Source organism: Pleurodeles waltl, chromosome 2_1, assembly GCF_031143425.1.
Source record: "Pleurodeles waltl isolate 20211129_DDA chromosome 2_1, aPleWal1.hap1.20221129, whole genome shotgun sequence".
Lineage (NCBI taxonomy): Eukaryota > Metazoa > Chordata > Amphibia > Caudata > Salamandridae > Pleurodeles > Pleurodeles waltl.
The window spans coordinates 36,220,517-36,237,236 of record NC_090438.1 but is presented as its reverse complement, the minus strand read 5'-3'; positions in this window follow the sequence as shown (position 1 = coordinate 36,237,236).

Sequence of the window (16,720 nt, the reverse complement as noted above, 5' to 3'; positions counted from 1 at the left end):
TTTTTAGAACAATTCTTAATTTTTGTTTCAAAATTATATTTTTAGTTAATTATTATTTCATTGTTTGCTTAATTTATTTTTATTGTGTTTATGTTTGAATTACTAATTGTATGCTTGTCACAAAACAGTAAAAAAATATTTAAATGTAATTTTTATAAATGTATTTTTTGATTTCTTTAAGTCTCATTAAATCTAAAATTATTTTAAAATTAGGATCCTGATTACGACTTTAGTGGTCCTGGGACTGCCGTGGCGGCTGCGATGGTCACCCTGGCAGTCCTGCCCACACCAACGGCATATCTAGACTGTGGTGTTGGCAAGATAGGCCAATGCATCTGTCGGAGGGTGGATTGCCAGTGCAGCCGCCAGTCCAATCACGATGTTGCGTTCTGCTGACGTGACTGTGGCGGTCCAACCACCACATCTGAGCAGGCAGAAAGGGAGGCATATAAGGCTGAAACTCGCCTGTACACAGCTTCCCACATCCGGTGCCTTCATGGAGCTGATCGTACTTGTACCTCCGTTGCTTGTGGTGCTAGATGATGCCCAAAACTGATGCCGTCGTGGACACAACCAACGGTAAGCCAAACACCCGTTCCCAATAACTCCACAGCAGGTCGATGCCCCGCCATGGGCCTGGCATGGGGTGTGTGGTCTGTGGCCCAAACATATTTTGTGTGCCCTGTTCAGAGTTGTACTCAACGTATGACCCATTCACAGCCCTATGGTGCCCTCTTTGGCCAGGTCACTGAGACTGCCCAGATACACTCTTCTAAATTGTAAATGTGTGCACAGCCAGTATTCTGGGAAAGTGATGTGTCCACAACATTGTGTCACACAACAGCAACTCTTCATCAATATCCCACCTGGAAATCTAAGTGACACCCTCACATTGTTTGCATGCCATAGCCTGTTGTGATATCAAAGATACATTTGTATGGATGTGTCATGACACTGAATCCCACGTTCTCTGCTAAACCTCTGTTATGGACTCCCACATGCCACCCACCTTTCAAGATAATGTAAGTTAAATGGGATGCAAAATAATCAGTGTGAGAAACATGAAAAGTCACATTGTAAAGAATCCCTGCAGAATAGGTATGCCTATACCAGGGGAACCCCTGGAAGACTGGTGCCCTGGCCCACATACCACTTTGCACAGCCCTCAAAACCACTATTTGCACAGGAGCTGCGGCTTGATGTATATCAGGGACCACCAATAGTATAACCAAGTGCCATCCATATGTGTGAAATATGTAAGTCATGAAAGCAAATACAGCAGTAACAGTATGGGCCACACATTTAGTTAAAGTATGAGTAAGGTACACACATGAAAATGGACATGTCCATCAAAATGTATACAAAGGTATGACAGCTGAACACCCCCCATGTGTGGACAAACACAACTCTAGCTTGCACACATTAAACAAGTGTCCAACCTACATCACAGGGAAAAAGGGAACCCAATTGATGTTGACATTGGCTAAGCCAAGATGAAATACCTACCATGTGAAACACCACCCAATGCAATGCCAGGCCCAATAAGATGACATCCCACATATCCATCTATTGAACATTTCCCCTTGCCCTGGGTGACTCCAGCAGAGGTTTAAGGTTCGATCATGCCAACCACATCAAATGGATCATCAATCAGGGCGAAACAAACACAACTGTAGTCACACATCCCAAAGTATCCATGAGCATCCAAATGGTGGAAAAGTAATGGCAGGACAAAGGTGTAAGAAAACTAGCAACCTCTTTATTATTTTAAACAAATAAACACAAGTAGGTAAGGCCAGTGGCAATTCAATTAGTAACACAGGTGGTCCAGCACACTGCTGTGCCACTAACCCTGCCTCTGTCAACACTGCCATGGGAACCTCACCTGGAGGCGGCATCTAGTGGGCAGTCCAGGCACCTCAATGATGTCCTTGGGGGGGGGGGGGCAGTTTTTGTGATTGATGGGTTTGGTTTTGGGAGGGGTAGGCTTTGGCTTGCGAGGGGGATCCTCTTTTTGGGGTTTCTTAGAAGTATTGTTGAGTTCAGTGCAGGGGAATCAGGTGCCACAGGGGAGGACTTTGAAGTGAAAGGGATGGGTTGTGATTTGGCCCTTAGGCTTTGGGAGGGGGCGGTTTTTACGGGGGTAAGGGCAGGGGCAAACAGTAACCTTTCTTTAGAGAAATGGGTATGGTGTCCAGGAGGGATCAGTGTTTGGGAGGTTAGGGAAGTGTCAGTGTCAGGTGTTTGTGTGTGTTGTTGGTGCTGATGTTTGTGTGTCTCATGTATGATTTATGTGCTTTTAGCTGTCTGTTGTGTGGGTGAGTGTGGGCGTTTGTGGTGTGTGATGTGGGTGTGCTGGGTATGGCAGGAGTAAGGTATGTGTCTATTGGCGTGGGTGTGGTGGCTGGGGTTACGGTGGGAGTGGTGGGTGTGCCAGTTGGTGTGGTTGTCTGTTTGGGGGTATGGTAGGAGTGGTGCCTGGGTCTGTTGGTGTGGGTGTGGTGTCTGGGAGTATGGTTGGAGTAATGGATGTGTCTTTTGGTGTGGGGGTTGTGTGGGGGAATAGTGTGGGTGGTGGGTGGATCTGTGGGTGTGGCTGTGGTATCTGGGGGTATGGTGGGGTAGTGGTGGCTATGAGTGGCATGAGTGTCTGGTGAGTGGTTGTGTGATTGTGTGCATTGTGGTATTTGTTATGTGCTTGAGGCTATTGAGGTGTGTGTATGCTTATGTGTGAGTGTACTTGGGACAGGTATGTCAATAGGGAAATTGGATGGTGTAGAGGCAGGTAGTGGGGTGGAAGTATGGGATGGGTTGGGTTGATGGCTGCCATGGAGGAGGAGGCCAGAGCCTGAAAAGATCTCTGAAGGGCAGGCTTGGAACTGTAGATGCCTTCCAGGTAGGCCACTGTCTGTTGCAGATGGCTGCCTTGCACCTGGATGGCATTCAGTAGTGCGGTCTGACCCACAGAGATGTTTCTCAGGAGGTCAATAGCCTCCTCACTCAGGGCAGCAGGGGGAAGAGGGGCAGGGGGTGAGGTGCCTGGAGCGAAGGAGAGGGCTCTCCTCTTGGGTGAGCAGGCCCGGCCGACTAGGTGGGGAGCAACAGGGAAAGTGGGGATGGTTGTGGGGGACAAGGATGGTGTAGGAACTGATCCTTCAGGTCCTGCCACCACGAGGGAGTGTCCACTAGAGCTGGAGTTGGACAATGATGGTGTTGAGTCGGTGTCCTCCGTGGCACCTTCCTCACCCACTGGGCCACTGGGTCCCTCCATGTGTCCCCAAAGATGTGGGCCCTGTCTCCTCCACTTGCCTGGGATGATGCTGAAATGACAAATACAAATAAGGCCATTGCATGAGCCAGAACAATGATCAACAGTAAGGATGACAGAGCGTTACTATAATGTACAGTAAACCCCAGCTACAAGGTCAACCAAAGTGACTTCCACAGTTGCAAGCCCACATGCCTGCATGCTACAATAACTGTAAACAGCTGCCCACTGTAAAGTCAGAATCACAAACAACTCCAGTTGCATTAGTGAAGTTGTCCAATCATAATACCCATGGAGCAAGTAGGAGACCTCAGTAACCTGTTGTCATCAAACAGTATGGCAATGCTACATTTATTTCTAAAGATTCACACAAGGCCCTGCAATCAGCAAATGTTCATATAACTCATAACACATCACGATGAAATGATGGATGGCTACTACAGCTATTTTGCAGCAAGAAGTACAGTAGCTGTAAGAAGGTGATTTGGATAAACTTGTGTCATGTTGTAGAAACTTCCAATTGTAACTTTCTAATATGGCCTTTGTCAAACAGTCTCATGAATGAAGTAATAATGTAGCTTTGCAACATAACATGTCACACAGAAAAGAAAACTGGAGACAATCTGCTCAAAATGTCAGGGAGACTTCACTACAAATATCCACAGCACAAAGAATCAGCTAGGTGTAGGGAAATCACCAGTTGAGATTGGTACTCGTGAGAACTCAATTCTAACATTGCATAACTAAAAGCCAGTAGTCCCTTGAATGTTGTTGAGGCTCATGGTAACTCCATCACCTGAAGAGGTGGGTTATTCTGTTTCACAATGGGAAGTACATCACTGCACCTAATTTTCATGCAAACACAAATCCCAATGTACTTACTGAGTGTACACACTCACATATGATTCACACATTTCTGCATGTCACTCCCTGATGCATGTCAACAGTAAGTTAATGATCCTTCACCACAGCCTTTGACACCGTCTGCCACCACACACTCCGCACACACCTCCACAACAAAGGAATTCGCCACAAAGCCCTAGACTGGCTCACCTCCTTCCTCACAGACCGGACCCAGAGAGTCCGCCTTCCACCCTTCCACTCCAACACTACCAAGATCATCTGCGGAGTCCCCCAAGGGTCCTCCCTCAGCCCCACACTCTTCAACATCTACATGATCCCATAGCCAACTTCCTCCGAGCACACGGAATCACTATCCTCTCCTACGCAGATGACACCCAACTCATCCTCTCCCTTCACCCGCAACACCACCACCGCCAAAACCAACCTACACGCTGCTCTTCTCGACACCGCCAACTGGATGACCACTAACCACCTCAAACTCAACTCAAACAAAACCAATATCATCATCTTCGGCCCCAACAAAACCACATGGGACGACTCCTGGTGGCCCACCGTCCTAGGCCCCGCACCCACCCCGCAAACCACGCACGCAACCTCAACATCATCCTGGACCCCTCCCTCTCCATGACACAGCAAATTAATGCTCTAATCTCCTCCTGCTTCCACACACTCCGCACTCTAAAAAAATCCTTCAAATGGATTCCCCCAGACACCAGGAAGACAGTCACCCACGCACTCATCAGCAGCAGACTAGACTACGGCAACGCCCTCTACGCCGGCACCACACTCAAACTCAAATGCAAACTCCAGAAAATCCAGAACACAGCCGCACGCCTCGTCCTTGACCTCCCCTGCCACGAACAAATCTCACCACACCTCAAATCACATTCAAGATCCTCATCCACGCACACAAATCCCTCCACAACACCGGCCCAACCTACCTCAACGAAAGAGTGAACTTCCACACTCCCACACGCAACCTCCGATGAGCCGACCTCGCCCTAGCCACAGTCCCCAGCATCCAACGCACCACCACAGGAGGCAGGTCCTTCTCCTACCGCGCCCCCAAAACCTGGAACTCCCTCCCCACCAATCTTCGCAAAACCAAAGACCTCCTGCTCTTCATAAAGAACCTCAAGACATGGTTTTTCGAACAGTGACCCTCCCTGCCCCACCTTTATTTCCCCCCCACAGCGCCTTGAGACCCTCTGGGTGAGTAGCACGCTCTAAAATAAACATGTGCAAACTACTAAGCTTAGTAATTCCACCTCTGCGGCATGGAGATGCACATTGTGAATAAGTATTGTAGTTTTAACTGTCATGTCCTTCATTGCTTCAGCAATTGGACATGACAAATGACTTTGAGTAATTGATTAGGGTATGTCTGACCCACCAACCAATGTTGACACACCCCGGTCTGTGGTTACAAATGCCATATAACTGTGGTGCACCATCCACCACCAGTGGCGGTATTTAGGGAGGAGAAAACATATTTTTCTATGACAAGGTCCACAGGAGGACCATATATGTGTAAGATGTGCACATATATGTTCTAAGCACATGGACAGGCAACAATGGATATGATAGCTGGATCTTGGGCGGTAGACAATTGAAATGTGAAATGTGTGTAATGGTTCTTCAGCCAGTAATGTTTTGATGCATCACTTTTGTCTTACTCATCATATATGTAGCACTGGACACTGTGACTGATGCACCTATGTATTTGATTCCACACATAGGTACCCTGGGAAAGGAAAGATATGACAACCTCCAGTGTACCGTCCGTTTCCAGACCGTAAGACCATGCAAGAATGGGATGTGATAAAGCAGTTCAGTCTGAATAGGCAAACTACACAAGATTTACGTCATCAGTTGGAGCCAGATCTCATGTCTCAGAACACTAATCCCACAGGTGTACCACCCACTGTGAGACTTGCAGCAGTATTACACTTTCTGGCCACAGGGTCCTTTCAGTTTACAGTGGCCCTAGCTGGTGGTATGTCACAACCTATGTTCAGTTGTGTTTTAAAAGTTGTGCTATCAGCAACAATGAAACACATTGACAGCTTCATCAGGTTATCCAGATGTGAGGATTTAGCCAATGTGAAGGGTGGCTTCTATGAATATGGCCGCCTCCCACATGTAGTGAGAGCTATTGACGGCACCCATATTGCATTAGTGTTACCGCGTGCCAGTGAACAAGTCTAACGAAACAGGAAGCACTTCCATTCTATCAACATGCAAGTTGTTTGCTTGCCAGATCTGTACATTTCAAGAGTCTGTGCCCGGTTCCCAGGTTCAGCACATGATTCCTTTGCAATGAGGGACAGCACTATACCCCAGCTGATGTCACAAATGCAACCACAGAGGGCCTGGCTTGTTGGTAAGTAGCATCTGTCCTAACTTTGTGTGTGCAATGTCAGGGGCGATAGTCAGGAAGTGTGTAACTCATTGTATCTCTTATGACTCATTACAAAACAGGATACTCGGCATATCCCAACCGTTCTCGGTTGTTAACACCGCTGAGGAATCCAACTACGCCAGAGGAAGTCTGCTTCAATGAGGCTCATGGAAGAACATGGCGGCCACTTGAGTGGACTTTTGTGTTCCCGAAGGCCAGATTTCGCTGTCTGGACAAGACTGGAGAAGCTCTCCTCTACTCACCTGGGAAGGTGTGTCAGATCACCATGGCCTCCTGCATGCTCCAAGATATCGCCTTGCAAAGGGACATCCCTTACATCACAGAGGAGGGAGAACCTGAGGTCCCATCAGGTGAGGATCCTGGAATGCCAGATGATGATAGTGGTGAAGAAGAAGGAGATGACTTGCAACAAGACCTCATCTACAGCTGCTTCTCATGAGTTTAAATATGTCATGAGATGTCACGACTTTGACTGTACCAGAACTCTTGTTGTGATGATGTGAGGAGTATGTTTTTTTTATGTGTAGGAGTCTTAAGCTCTGGAAAAATCTGTCAAAGGGTGTTTGGTGATGATGCTTTGGGCACATTAACATTTAGTAAATGTTTCTTTGTTGATGTCAGATATTTGTCATGGACTGCATTCTCTAGACGTTTACTACATGAAGTGTGTCATATGTAGGGCTTCATAACTATACTCTTTGTTTTTGTGTTTGTTTAGGTACCTTCACCATGGCATCTTCATTTAGACATTTCAGAGTTGTGACATTAGCAGGTATATGATGCTGTTGGGACATACAAAGTGGAAATGGATTGTTCCTGGGAATGTCTGTCACAGACTTTGGGTGTACAAGACCTGTGCCAAGACAGCTTGCACAGTGATAGGATGGAAGTTAAGGAGACTCCATTAGACTTGTTCCTTGTTATGTGGTGGCCATGATGCTTTGTGTGTCATCATGTGGTGAGCACTTATGTTAATTTTACTCCACCTTGGCTAAACACTATTTTTGTATGAACTGTATGTAGCTATTGATGTGTTTCATCATTGTAGGCCACAGTTCCTGTGGCACACCACTGACATTTGTTTGTCATACCACCAGATGCCGGAGCACTGGGTTGTAATAGCCCTGTGATTAGGAACCGTTGTATTGCCATCAGTCTGAATGTTGCATGGTGTGATGTTGGATTCCCTTTGTGAGGTAGGTGAAATGGCTTCAGTGATGACATCAACCAATCTAATTTTTGCCTATTCTGCAGGACAACGTCTGCTACATCCCTTCCTTCCATTTTCTGGAGCTCAGTACCTGTGATTTGATCACTTACACAGTACGATTCAACCATGTTTGTTTTTCTATGTATCTGACATCTTGCCAGCCTGTGATTTGAACACTGTAACAAACATCCCCTTAGATAAGACACTTGTATGTATGTGTTGGTGCGGCATGGATGTGATCCTGAGCTAAACATTGTGTATATGCAACATATCAGTGCTTCTACAAGTAGCTTGTTTTGCCATTGTATGGTTTACATTGTCTTACATATCTTCATGGCTATGTATGAAATCTACTACAGCAGACAATGAGTTTGTGACTTATGAATTTATTAAAGTTTTAAAGGTGAAGACATACTTGGTGCAAAAACAAACATAAATAAAAAGTGAAGGAGTCAGTCATGGTGAATGAAACCATAGATGTAGATGCCAAATCATCTGAATTTCAAAGTTCATATTACTCCTCCCATCAGGAATGGAAAAGCATCCACAATTAGTCACAGAGTGAATGTGTGACACACAAAGGAGGACATTACGGTTGATGTTTATTGCTGGCAGTGGTGGGTGTCTTGCCATGCGCACCTCCTGGATATTTGCATGGATGTCCCCACTTGCGAGAACGGGGGAGGTTCAGCTGTTGCAGAGGCAGGGGTGTCTGACAGTGTTTCTTCCTCTGGCAGAGCCTCCCCTCCTGTGTCTGCCACAGATGTAGAAGGCCTTGATATACTTTCCATACAGGAAAGGGTTAGATGGTGGTGGAAAAGCCCTGCTTATGGTTGTATGGATGTCCATCAGCACCCCTGTTAGGGTGCCCATGTTGGAGTTATGGATCTCCATCTGTTGGTACATGTCCCTCTGCAGCTGCTCGATTTTCCAGAGTTTGGTTACTACCTGGCCCATCATGCCTTGGGGCTCCTATTAGACCTCCAAGGCTTGGCTGATGGTGTCCTGGTTATGAGTGGCCCCAGTGGCCTCACTCTGCTGGCCCACAGCATCCTTCTCACATACTCTACACCCACAAGCCTATGTCCTTGGCCCAGGGTGTCTCTCGAACTGGGTCCTGATCCCTCTGTGTCAGGGATGTTAATTGGTACTTCAGGATCCAAGACTGGGGGTGAACAAGATTGTACTAACTGTGCTAGGTACACAGGTTGGGGGTCAGTTGCTGGCTGAGCTGTTGTGGCAGCTCGGGTGGCAGGTGTTGGTGTGGGCACAGAGACACTCACTGTTGCCGTCTGACTAGATGTGCCAGGTCCATCATCCACGTCCACATGTCCAGGAATGTTGTTATCCCTGAGGGCTTCATCTGGGGTGGGTTGGGAGTCTGTTTGGTGGGCAATGTCTGCCCAGGTGCAGTTCCAGTTTGCTCTGCTGAGAAATAGAGTACACTGTTATTGGAGGAAGTGTAGAATCTACATCCAAATGTTAATTGTCACAGTAAGTAGAGACCAAGGAAAATCTTAGTAGGTAGGGTTCACTATAGTGATATATTTCCATGAAGTTGCAGACAAGACATTTGTGGAGGTTGCAAACCCTATTAGGATTGGGCAGCTCATTACATGTGCCGATAGCTTGCATTTTGGATTAAGGAATGAACATGACATCTAACAAACGGTTAATGCAACGCAGTGGAGAAGTAACATGTGTATCTGACCATTCCAAGACCTCGTTATATAAGATGCAGGCGAACACACAACTTGGTTGTATATGCAGCAGTAGACATCATGTGAGCAATGCAGAGTCAGTGGGTTACCTGCCACTTCCAATCGGCTGAAGCAGCTTAATGCCTTATAACTACTTGATGTACACAGTTGGTAAGGTGTCATTCATGGCATCAATGGTGTCATTTGGGGTTACCAGGACAACATCAAGCTAGGTAGGCAATGAGCATACACATCTCAGAGTTAAGCATGATATGTAAATTGTTAAGTCCATGATGAGTGAACATCACTTGTGACATGGCTAACAATTGTCTTTGGACAACTGCACAATGGCCTCTTGTTTTGAGTTATAGAAAGAGGGCCTCGTGGTAGTTGTAGTCATGTCACTCGCTCTACTTCCCAACATTTGACAAATGTTTAGTGTGACATACCTGTAGCCAAACTGCAGTTAGGTTGGACCATAAATTTACATGCTGACACATACCAGGGGTCCTGGGATGAACGTTTGATATTAAGACACTTACAGACCCTATTGAAACATATGACATGTGATGGAGATTGATACATGTTTATGAGGATTGCAGGTTATGAATGTAGACAAACAACACAATGGCAACATCTGAGATGTGAGCATGCAGGACATTGATATTTTGTGGCAGTTTTTGTGGTGTGACTTATCAGACTCTGCTCCCCCAACGATTCTTATCAAGCCTTCAGGCTTCAGGATGCAGGATGACCAAGTCCTTCTCATCTCAGGGAAAGAGTTATAATGGGGCGCTGGGGGGACCACCACCAGACGTCCGGGACTCCGTGTGTTGCCTGGAGGCATAGGAAATGCAAATTCCACTCAGGTCATTCCACCTCTTCCTAATATCCTCCTTTGCGTGGAGGGTGGTGCCTACAGCATTCACTCTCTTGACTATCCTTTGCCACATTAACAATTTCCTACTGAGAGGAGTATTTTGGACTTGGGCTCCAAACAATTGTGGCTCTACTCATGATTTCATCCACCATGATTCTCAACTCGTCCTCTGAAAAACGTGGATTTTTGGGGAATGGCATGACTGAAATTAAAGTGGGTGACAGTGACAAACTAAACAAGACAAGTGATATTTGGGCAGCAAAATGTGTATGCGGTCAGCGGTTCAACCTGCATACATTGCAATACGGTGGCCGGGAGACCGCTAGTATAGCAGTCTTCTTGGGACCGCCACCTCAGTGGTCTGATGGTCTGACCACCAAACTTGTACACAGGCCCTATGATTTTAAATGTTATATTGCTTAATTGTTGCTGTTGTGTTCTTATATATTTATCTTGTTAAAAAATATTAATTGCTTAATATTAATTTGTAATCTATTTGTTTGAATGTATTTTTTGTTTTAAAAATATATTTGCAAAATATAAGCCCCTCATATGCTCCATAATTTAAAAAAACTGGGTTAGATTTGAATGTGAATAATAAATTAGAACGTCTTCAAAAACAATAACTTTCTAAAATGTGGTTAAAGTTTGATTGGGTTTAATTTATAAAAATGTCTTATAGTCCACCACTTTTACTATTGTTACTATGTTTGGAATTGGAATAGTATAATCCCTCCAAATATTATCATATTGTAGCCATGTCTGGTGTGGGAATTCTTAACATAATTTACAAAAATGTTTTTAATTTGGTTAAGTTGGTTAATTTGCAGTTAAAATATTTATATTTTATGTAGTAGAAATGTAAACATAATTAACAATTGTTTAACAGGTTCCACGTATTTCATATAACAGAAAACTATTTATTTTAAGAATTGTTATGGACATAAAACATGTTGTATTTTTAACAAACATTTTTAAAGTTTGTAGTCTTAAAGGATATATATTTATATGTAGTTTTTAACCTTTTTCATACATAACATAACATGTGTATTTGTAAAGCTCATGTTCACCCATAGGCCTCTTGGCACTCAATAGCAGATGTTTATTGTTACCCACCTCAATGGTACTCATTTTATCGACCTTAGAACTTGGAGTGGACCCGCCGGGATTTGAACCTCTGACCATGAGGTCAAAAACACAGGCCCCTACAGTGGATGCCTTAGTCCACTAAGCCACCAGACCTGGCTACATGCACAATGTTGTTCACATTTAACAAAGTTTTTATATTTTTCATTTTGTAATTTTATTTCTTTAATTATTTGTCCATTTATTTTACAGTCCTTTTTTATATATAGTTACATTTCTTTATAAAACATTTTTAAAGGTTTTACATATAGTAACACTTTTTTTATATGTTTTGTTCCTGTTTTAGAAAGTATATTTTTCATTCGCATTTTGTTATTGTATTGGTTTGTACTGTATAGTATGACAGCCTTTTTTTCATTTCCATTATTGTACAGTTTTTTAACACTTTATTTATTTTATACTCAACAAAATACAAAAGTGGTTAGGAAATTTGTTTGGTATTTCACTAAAATTCAGTTTCTGGATGTGCGGTGCAAGCAAATGTTCGTCGAATATTGCAGGTTCTTTTGACCGTTGTAAGATGGCAGAATATTGCTCAATCCAAGGATCATGTTTAAAATCTTTGCATAGTGTTAGATAAAATTGTGAAGACGTGAATAGAGAATATGATATTAGAAAATGTGTGAATACTACAAATGAAGACTCCAAGAGTTTGAGCTTCTTGGCTTGCTTGGATTACTCCGGCCAGCAGCAACATGTCTGTTCTTTGCAGCCTGTTTTAGTCGTTGCTGTATGCCAGAGATGCTGCAGGTTATTGCATTTTATTTGTTACAAGGAAAAGTAATTTGGATTTTCTAACCAACTATTTTAATTTTCCTTGTGCTTTGTGCTTTTCCTGAGCAGTATTTGTATTTTTAATGTTTTACAGGTTTTAGGTGGTTTCTCTGTTCTCCAGCAAAGGTAAATTTAATTGCAATCTATTTTCTATAGTAACTATGTTTGAGAGGAGGTATTGGCATGTTAACAAGGTTCTTTAGGTCACAGTCAGGGCCACTGGAATGAAGCAAATCTGCGGCTCTGGGGTTTTCTGAATAATTATGAGTTTGCTGCATTTGCAACATAATCCTTTTACCAAAATCAAATTTTGTTTCTAGCTGACACGGATCAAAGGCTGGCAAGCTTTGTTGCCACACAGTGGAATTCCCTTTTCAGAAGTCGATTGGTTGCTGTATGTGAGTGTTAAACTGTAACTATTGAGGTGGACTCTTTGCCCAAACAGTGCTAACGTGTGTAAAGAAGATCGAAAAAATGCAGTAAAACTGTCACAAAATACGCTGCATGATTTGGCTTTCTTTGCCACATAATTAAGTCGGAGCTGCCACAGAATCTTGTCTTTTCTGTATAATTCCAGGTGCCCTTGTTATAGTTTGTGTTGGGTTTCATCGTAGTTGCTTAAGGTGTTCCAAAGTAGGCCTACTTCTGTTTTATTGCAAATGTATTATTATTGTGAGAAAATATGTTGCATTTGTTTTTTTACAAATGTTATGTATCATTACTTGTGTGCTAGTATTTATGTGAGGTGTGTTTGTTTCGCGGCTGTGTTTTTCTGGGTTTTCTTTAGCAAGTGATTTACTGAAGTTGACTTATTTTTGAATGGTGGTTGCATTTTTTTGTTACAAGGAAAAGTAATTTAGATTTTTTAACCAACTATTTTAATTTTCCTTGTGCTTTGTGCTTTTCCTCAGCAGTATTTGTATTTTTAATGTTTACAGGTTTTAGGTGGTTTCTCTGGAATTGTATATAGTTGTATTGGATGTATTATAGTTATTATGTGTATTGCTGCATTTTTGTGCTATGTTTTGTACACATTTGTATGGATTATGTCAGTCAAAAATGTGCTTGTTTAGGTACCATTGTGTAAAGAAGCCCATTTATGCAGTTTATTTGTTGGGTGGGAATTTCTTATTTTATTGTGTTTGTACATACTTATTTTGCTGTTTGTGTTTTGTGTTAATATTATCTCTTGTTTTAGATATATGTTTTTGTGTTGTTATCTATTGTTTTAGATCTATGTCTGCTGTGAGTTATTGTTAGTTTTGTTATTTAAAAAAGTGTCATTTATAAATAATTTAAATCTATCACTCTGAAATTATATTTATTTGATGATTTTATTTCAGTGACACAAATGGTTTGATAATGTATTATTTATAAAATTGTGTAGTGTTCTGTTGTTTAATTTTTAAGTTAGATTTTACTTTAATTACATTTCTTGTAATAGTTTTATAGTAATGTTCTGGCTATTGTTTCTGCGTAGGTTAGGATTTGATTGTTAGTAAATAGCCAAACTTTGCTTGCTAGCATTTCATGCATGTGTTTAGTTTGTTTGGGTATTTCTGGTTTCAGATGTGTTGGGACCGTTTTAGTTTTACGGCCTCATTATGAGTTTGGCGGTCCCACTGAGGGACCACCAAACTTGCGTGGAGGACGCCACCATCCCCCCGGCCCTATTACAATGTTCCCACCAGTCTGACCGGCAGGCACATTGTAATACAGCTTTCCCGCCAGTCAGACCACCAGGAACAGTGCTACAAGATAGCACTCGGCTCCCTTAAATGAGTCGAGTGCTATCTCGCAGCACAGAGGAAGCCGACTAGCACCCTGGAATGCACACATTCCGACGGTGCTGGGCAGTGCAGCCGGTGGCCCTCAGCACAGCCTCACCACCAGCCTTTCTATGTGGGTGAAACCACCATGGAAAGGCTGGCGGTGAGGGAAGTTGTAATCAGCCAGGCGGCGCTGAGTTTAGCACCAGCCTGGCCGAGTACAACTCTGACCGCCGTCATGCCATCGGGAACCATGTTTCTGGTGGGGACGGCAGTCCCCTGGTGGGTCCGCCCGCCAGGGTTGTAATTGGACATTTGGACCATCCAGAGTGCGGCGGTCTGACCATCAATGCAAGTGTGGTGGTCCTTGGGCCGCTACACTTGTAATGAGGTCATTAGTTTGTTCTTGGTAGCTTTTTTTTTTAGTATTTCTACAGATTACTGTTGTGTAGTGTAGCTTTCCCCAGGTGTTCATTAAAAAGGAATTGTGCCACCGTCCCACTGCATTGTTAGCTGTTGCTTCTTGATTCTATGATGGTGCCTTCATAGACATTCCACCAACTAGTGTTAGATTTGGGTTGGCACCTGCATCCTGATCAGTGTTGGTCAACCCAAGTGTCTTCAAAATAGTCCATAGTGGTGAGAGTTTGTTCTAGTTTTTCTGGTAATATGGGGGTTCTACTAGGATAATGGACTGTTTGCTTACTTCTGTGACAGGGACATTGGCTACTGTTATTTTTTATTTAAATGCAAATTCTGCATTTAAGGACTATTCTATACTGAGTGTAGATTTGGTACCTGCATCCATATACTTTAGTTGAAGTGATACTAGCACCCTTCTATTGCTGTGTGTGGATACACATTTAAGATAATTCAAATCGTAGCTTGTTCAAAACCAATAATGATTTTATGGGGATTGTAATTATTTTTTGTTTGATTAATTTTGCGAGTGTGTTATATGTTGCGCTTTGCTGGTTTAGTATTAGTGCACATATTGAAGGGACATTTGTGGTATGGTATTGTCCATGTATATTGCATATTTGTGTAAATGGTGGTGGCCACAATTTAAAAGCCTCATCCATCATCCATATGTTGCATTGTGTAAGGGTTAGTAAATCATTGCTAGCTGCACAGACAATGATTCCTTTGTTGTAATGTTCATTGCCATGTAGTAAGCAATCTTGGTTGGTTTATGTTATTTGTAAATCTTGGTACATTTGTAATTCTTCATATGTTCTGGGTGCTTTATGTTTTCTCCTGGTACTACTCCTTTTTCTTCTTATTAGCCTTTTTAGATTTTCTTTGGGAAGGAGTTATCCAGTTGCTTTTTCAGGAACTTAATAAACTATATTTTTAGTATAATTCCTGTAGGCTCTCGCGAGCTTGTGTTTGCTTCTCCTGAGTCCTTTAGGACATACTTAGCTTGAATTTCAGTGAAGTTTGGAGGGTGATTGTTTTCCCTGACAATTTAAACAATATTTTTGCTAGTGGTGCCCCTTCCACAGCAAGCATTGGAATAATATTTAGTGCATTTCCAATGTGTACATTCACTAGAGTTGCTTTCTTTTCTATAGGTGTATCTCCTATAATTAAACAATAGTTTTCTGTTTTGTGATTGGATATATGTTGCAATTTCCCGCATTATGGGCCCGATTACGAGTTTGGCAGTCCGAGGACCGCCAAACACATGGTGGGAGTTGGACCACCACACTCCTGGCAGTCCAACCTCCAGATTATGATCCTGGTGTTCGGACTGCCAGGAGAGCGCCGCTACCGCCACGATCATGGATCCCGACGGCTTGGCGGCGGACGTAATCGTGGTCAGCCACGGGCATGCTGACCATGAGTCCCCTTTCCGCCAGCCTTTCCATGGTGGTTACACCGCTATGAAAAGGCTGGCAGAAAGGCAGTGCTGGGGGCCACAGAGGGGCTTGTATGCGACAGCATTTCCCCAGCTCCCTGTGGGAGCCGAGGCCAATGCCCCCTCACTGTTTGTGGCGGGCAGACTGGAGGGAACATCAGAATACAACGTGTCCGCCGGTCAGCCTGTTAGAAACATTGTAATACTACAGAGGGGAGGCCACCGGCTTGACGACAGTCCTCCCTGCGAGTTTGGCGGTCCAACAGTTGGACCGTCACGATCGTAATCATATCACCTTTTACTATTGTTTTACAATATTTACTTACATTTTTGGGAATTTCTTCTTTTTTTGGATTGGTTTATTCTTCGTTGTTTGGAGGGCTGTTCTTTTTCTTCTTTTTCTTCTTCTTTTTAAAATTGTACTAAGGAAGAAAAATATTTTAGTTATTGATGTTTATTTTATTTTTTAGTTTCTACATGTTTATTGGCTACATCTCAATTAAAAAGGTTTGTTATTAATTAGTTTTAGGGCTCATGCTTCACTTTGTTTTATAATGTTCACATTCTGCTTTGACTTTCTTGTAATATAACGTTAAATACTTTGTGGCTTGAGCTTCTTTTTGTTCTGTGTTTTACGAGTTATAATTTTAAAATATTTGCTTATTTGTATGATTACAAATATATTTAATTTATTTGTGTTTTTAACTTATAAAATGTATAGTCTTTATTTTGGGAGAGTATTGCAGCCTTTCAGGTTGTAACTTCAGTTGGGCAAACAGTGGTGGCTTCTTCTGTAACAGATGAATGCTTTTATTTCCTTTTTTAT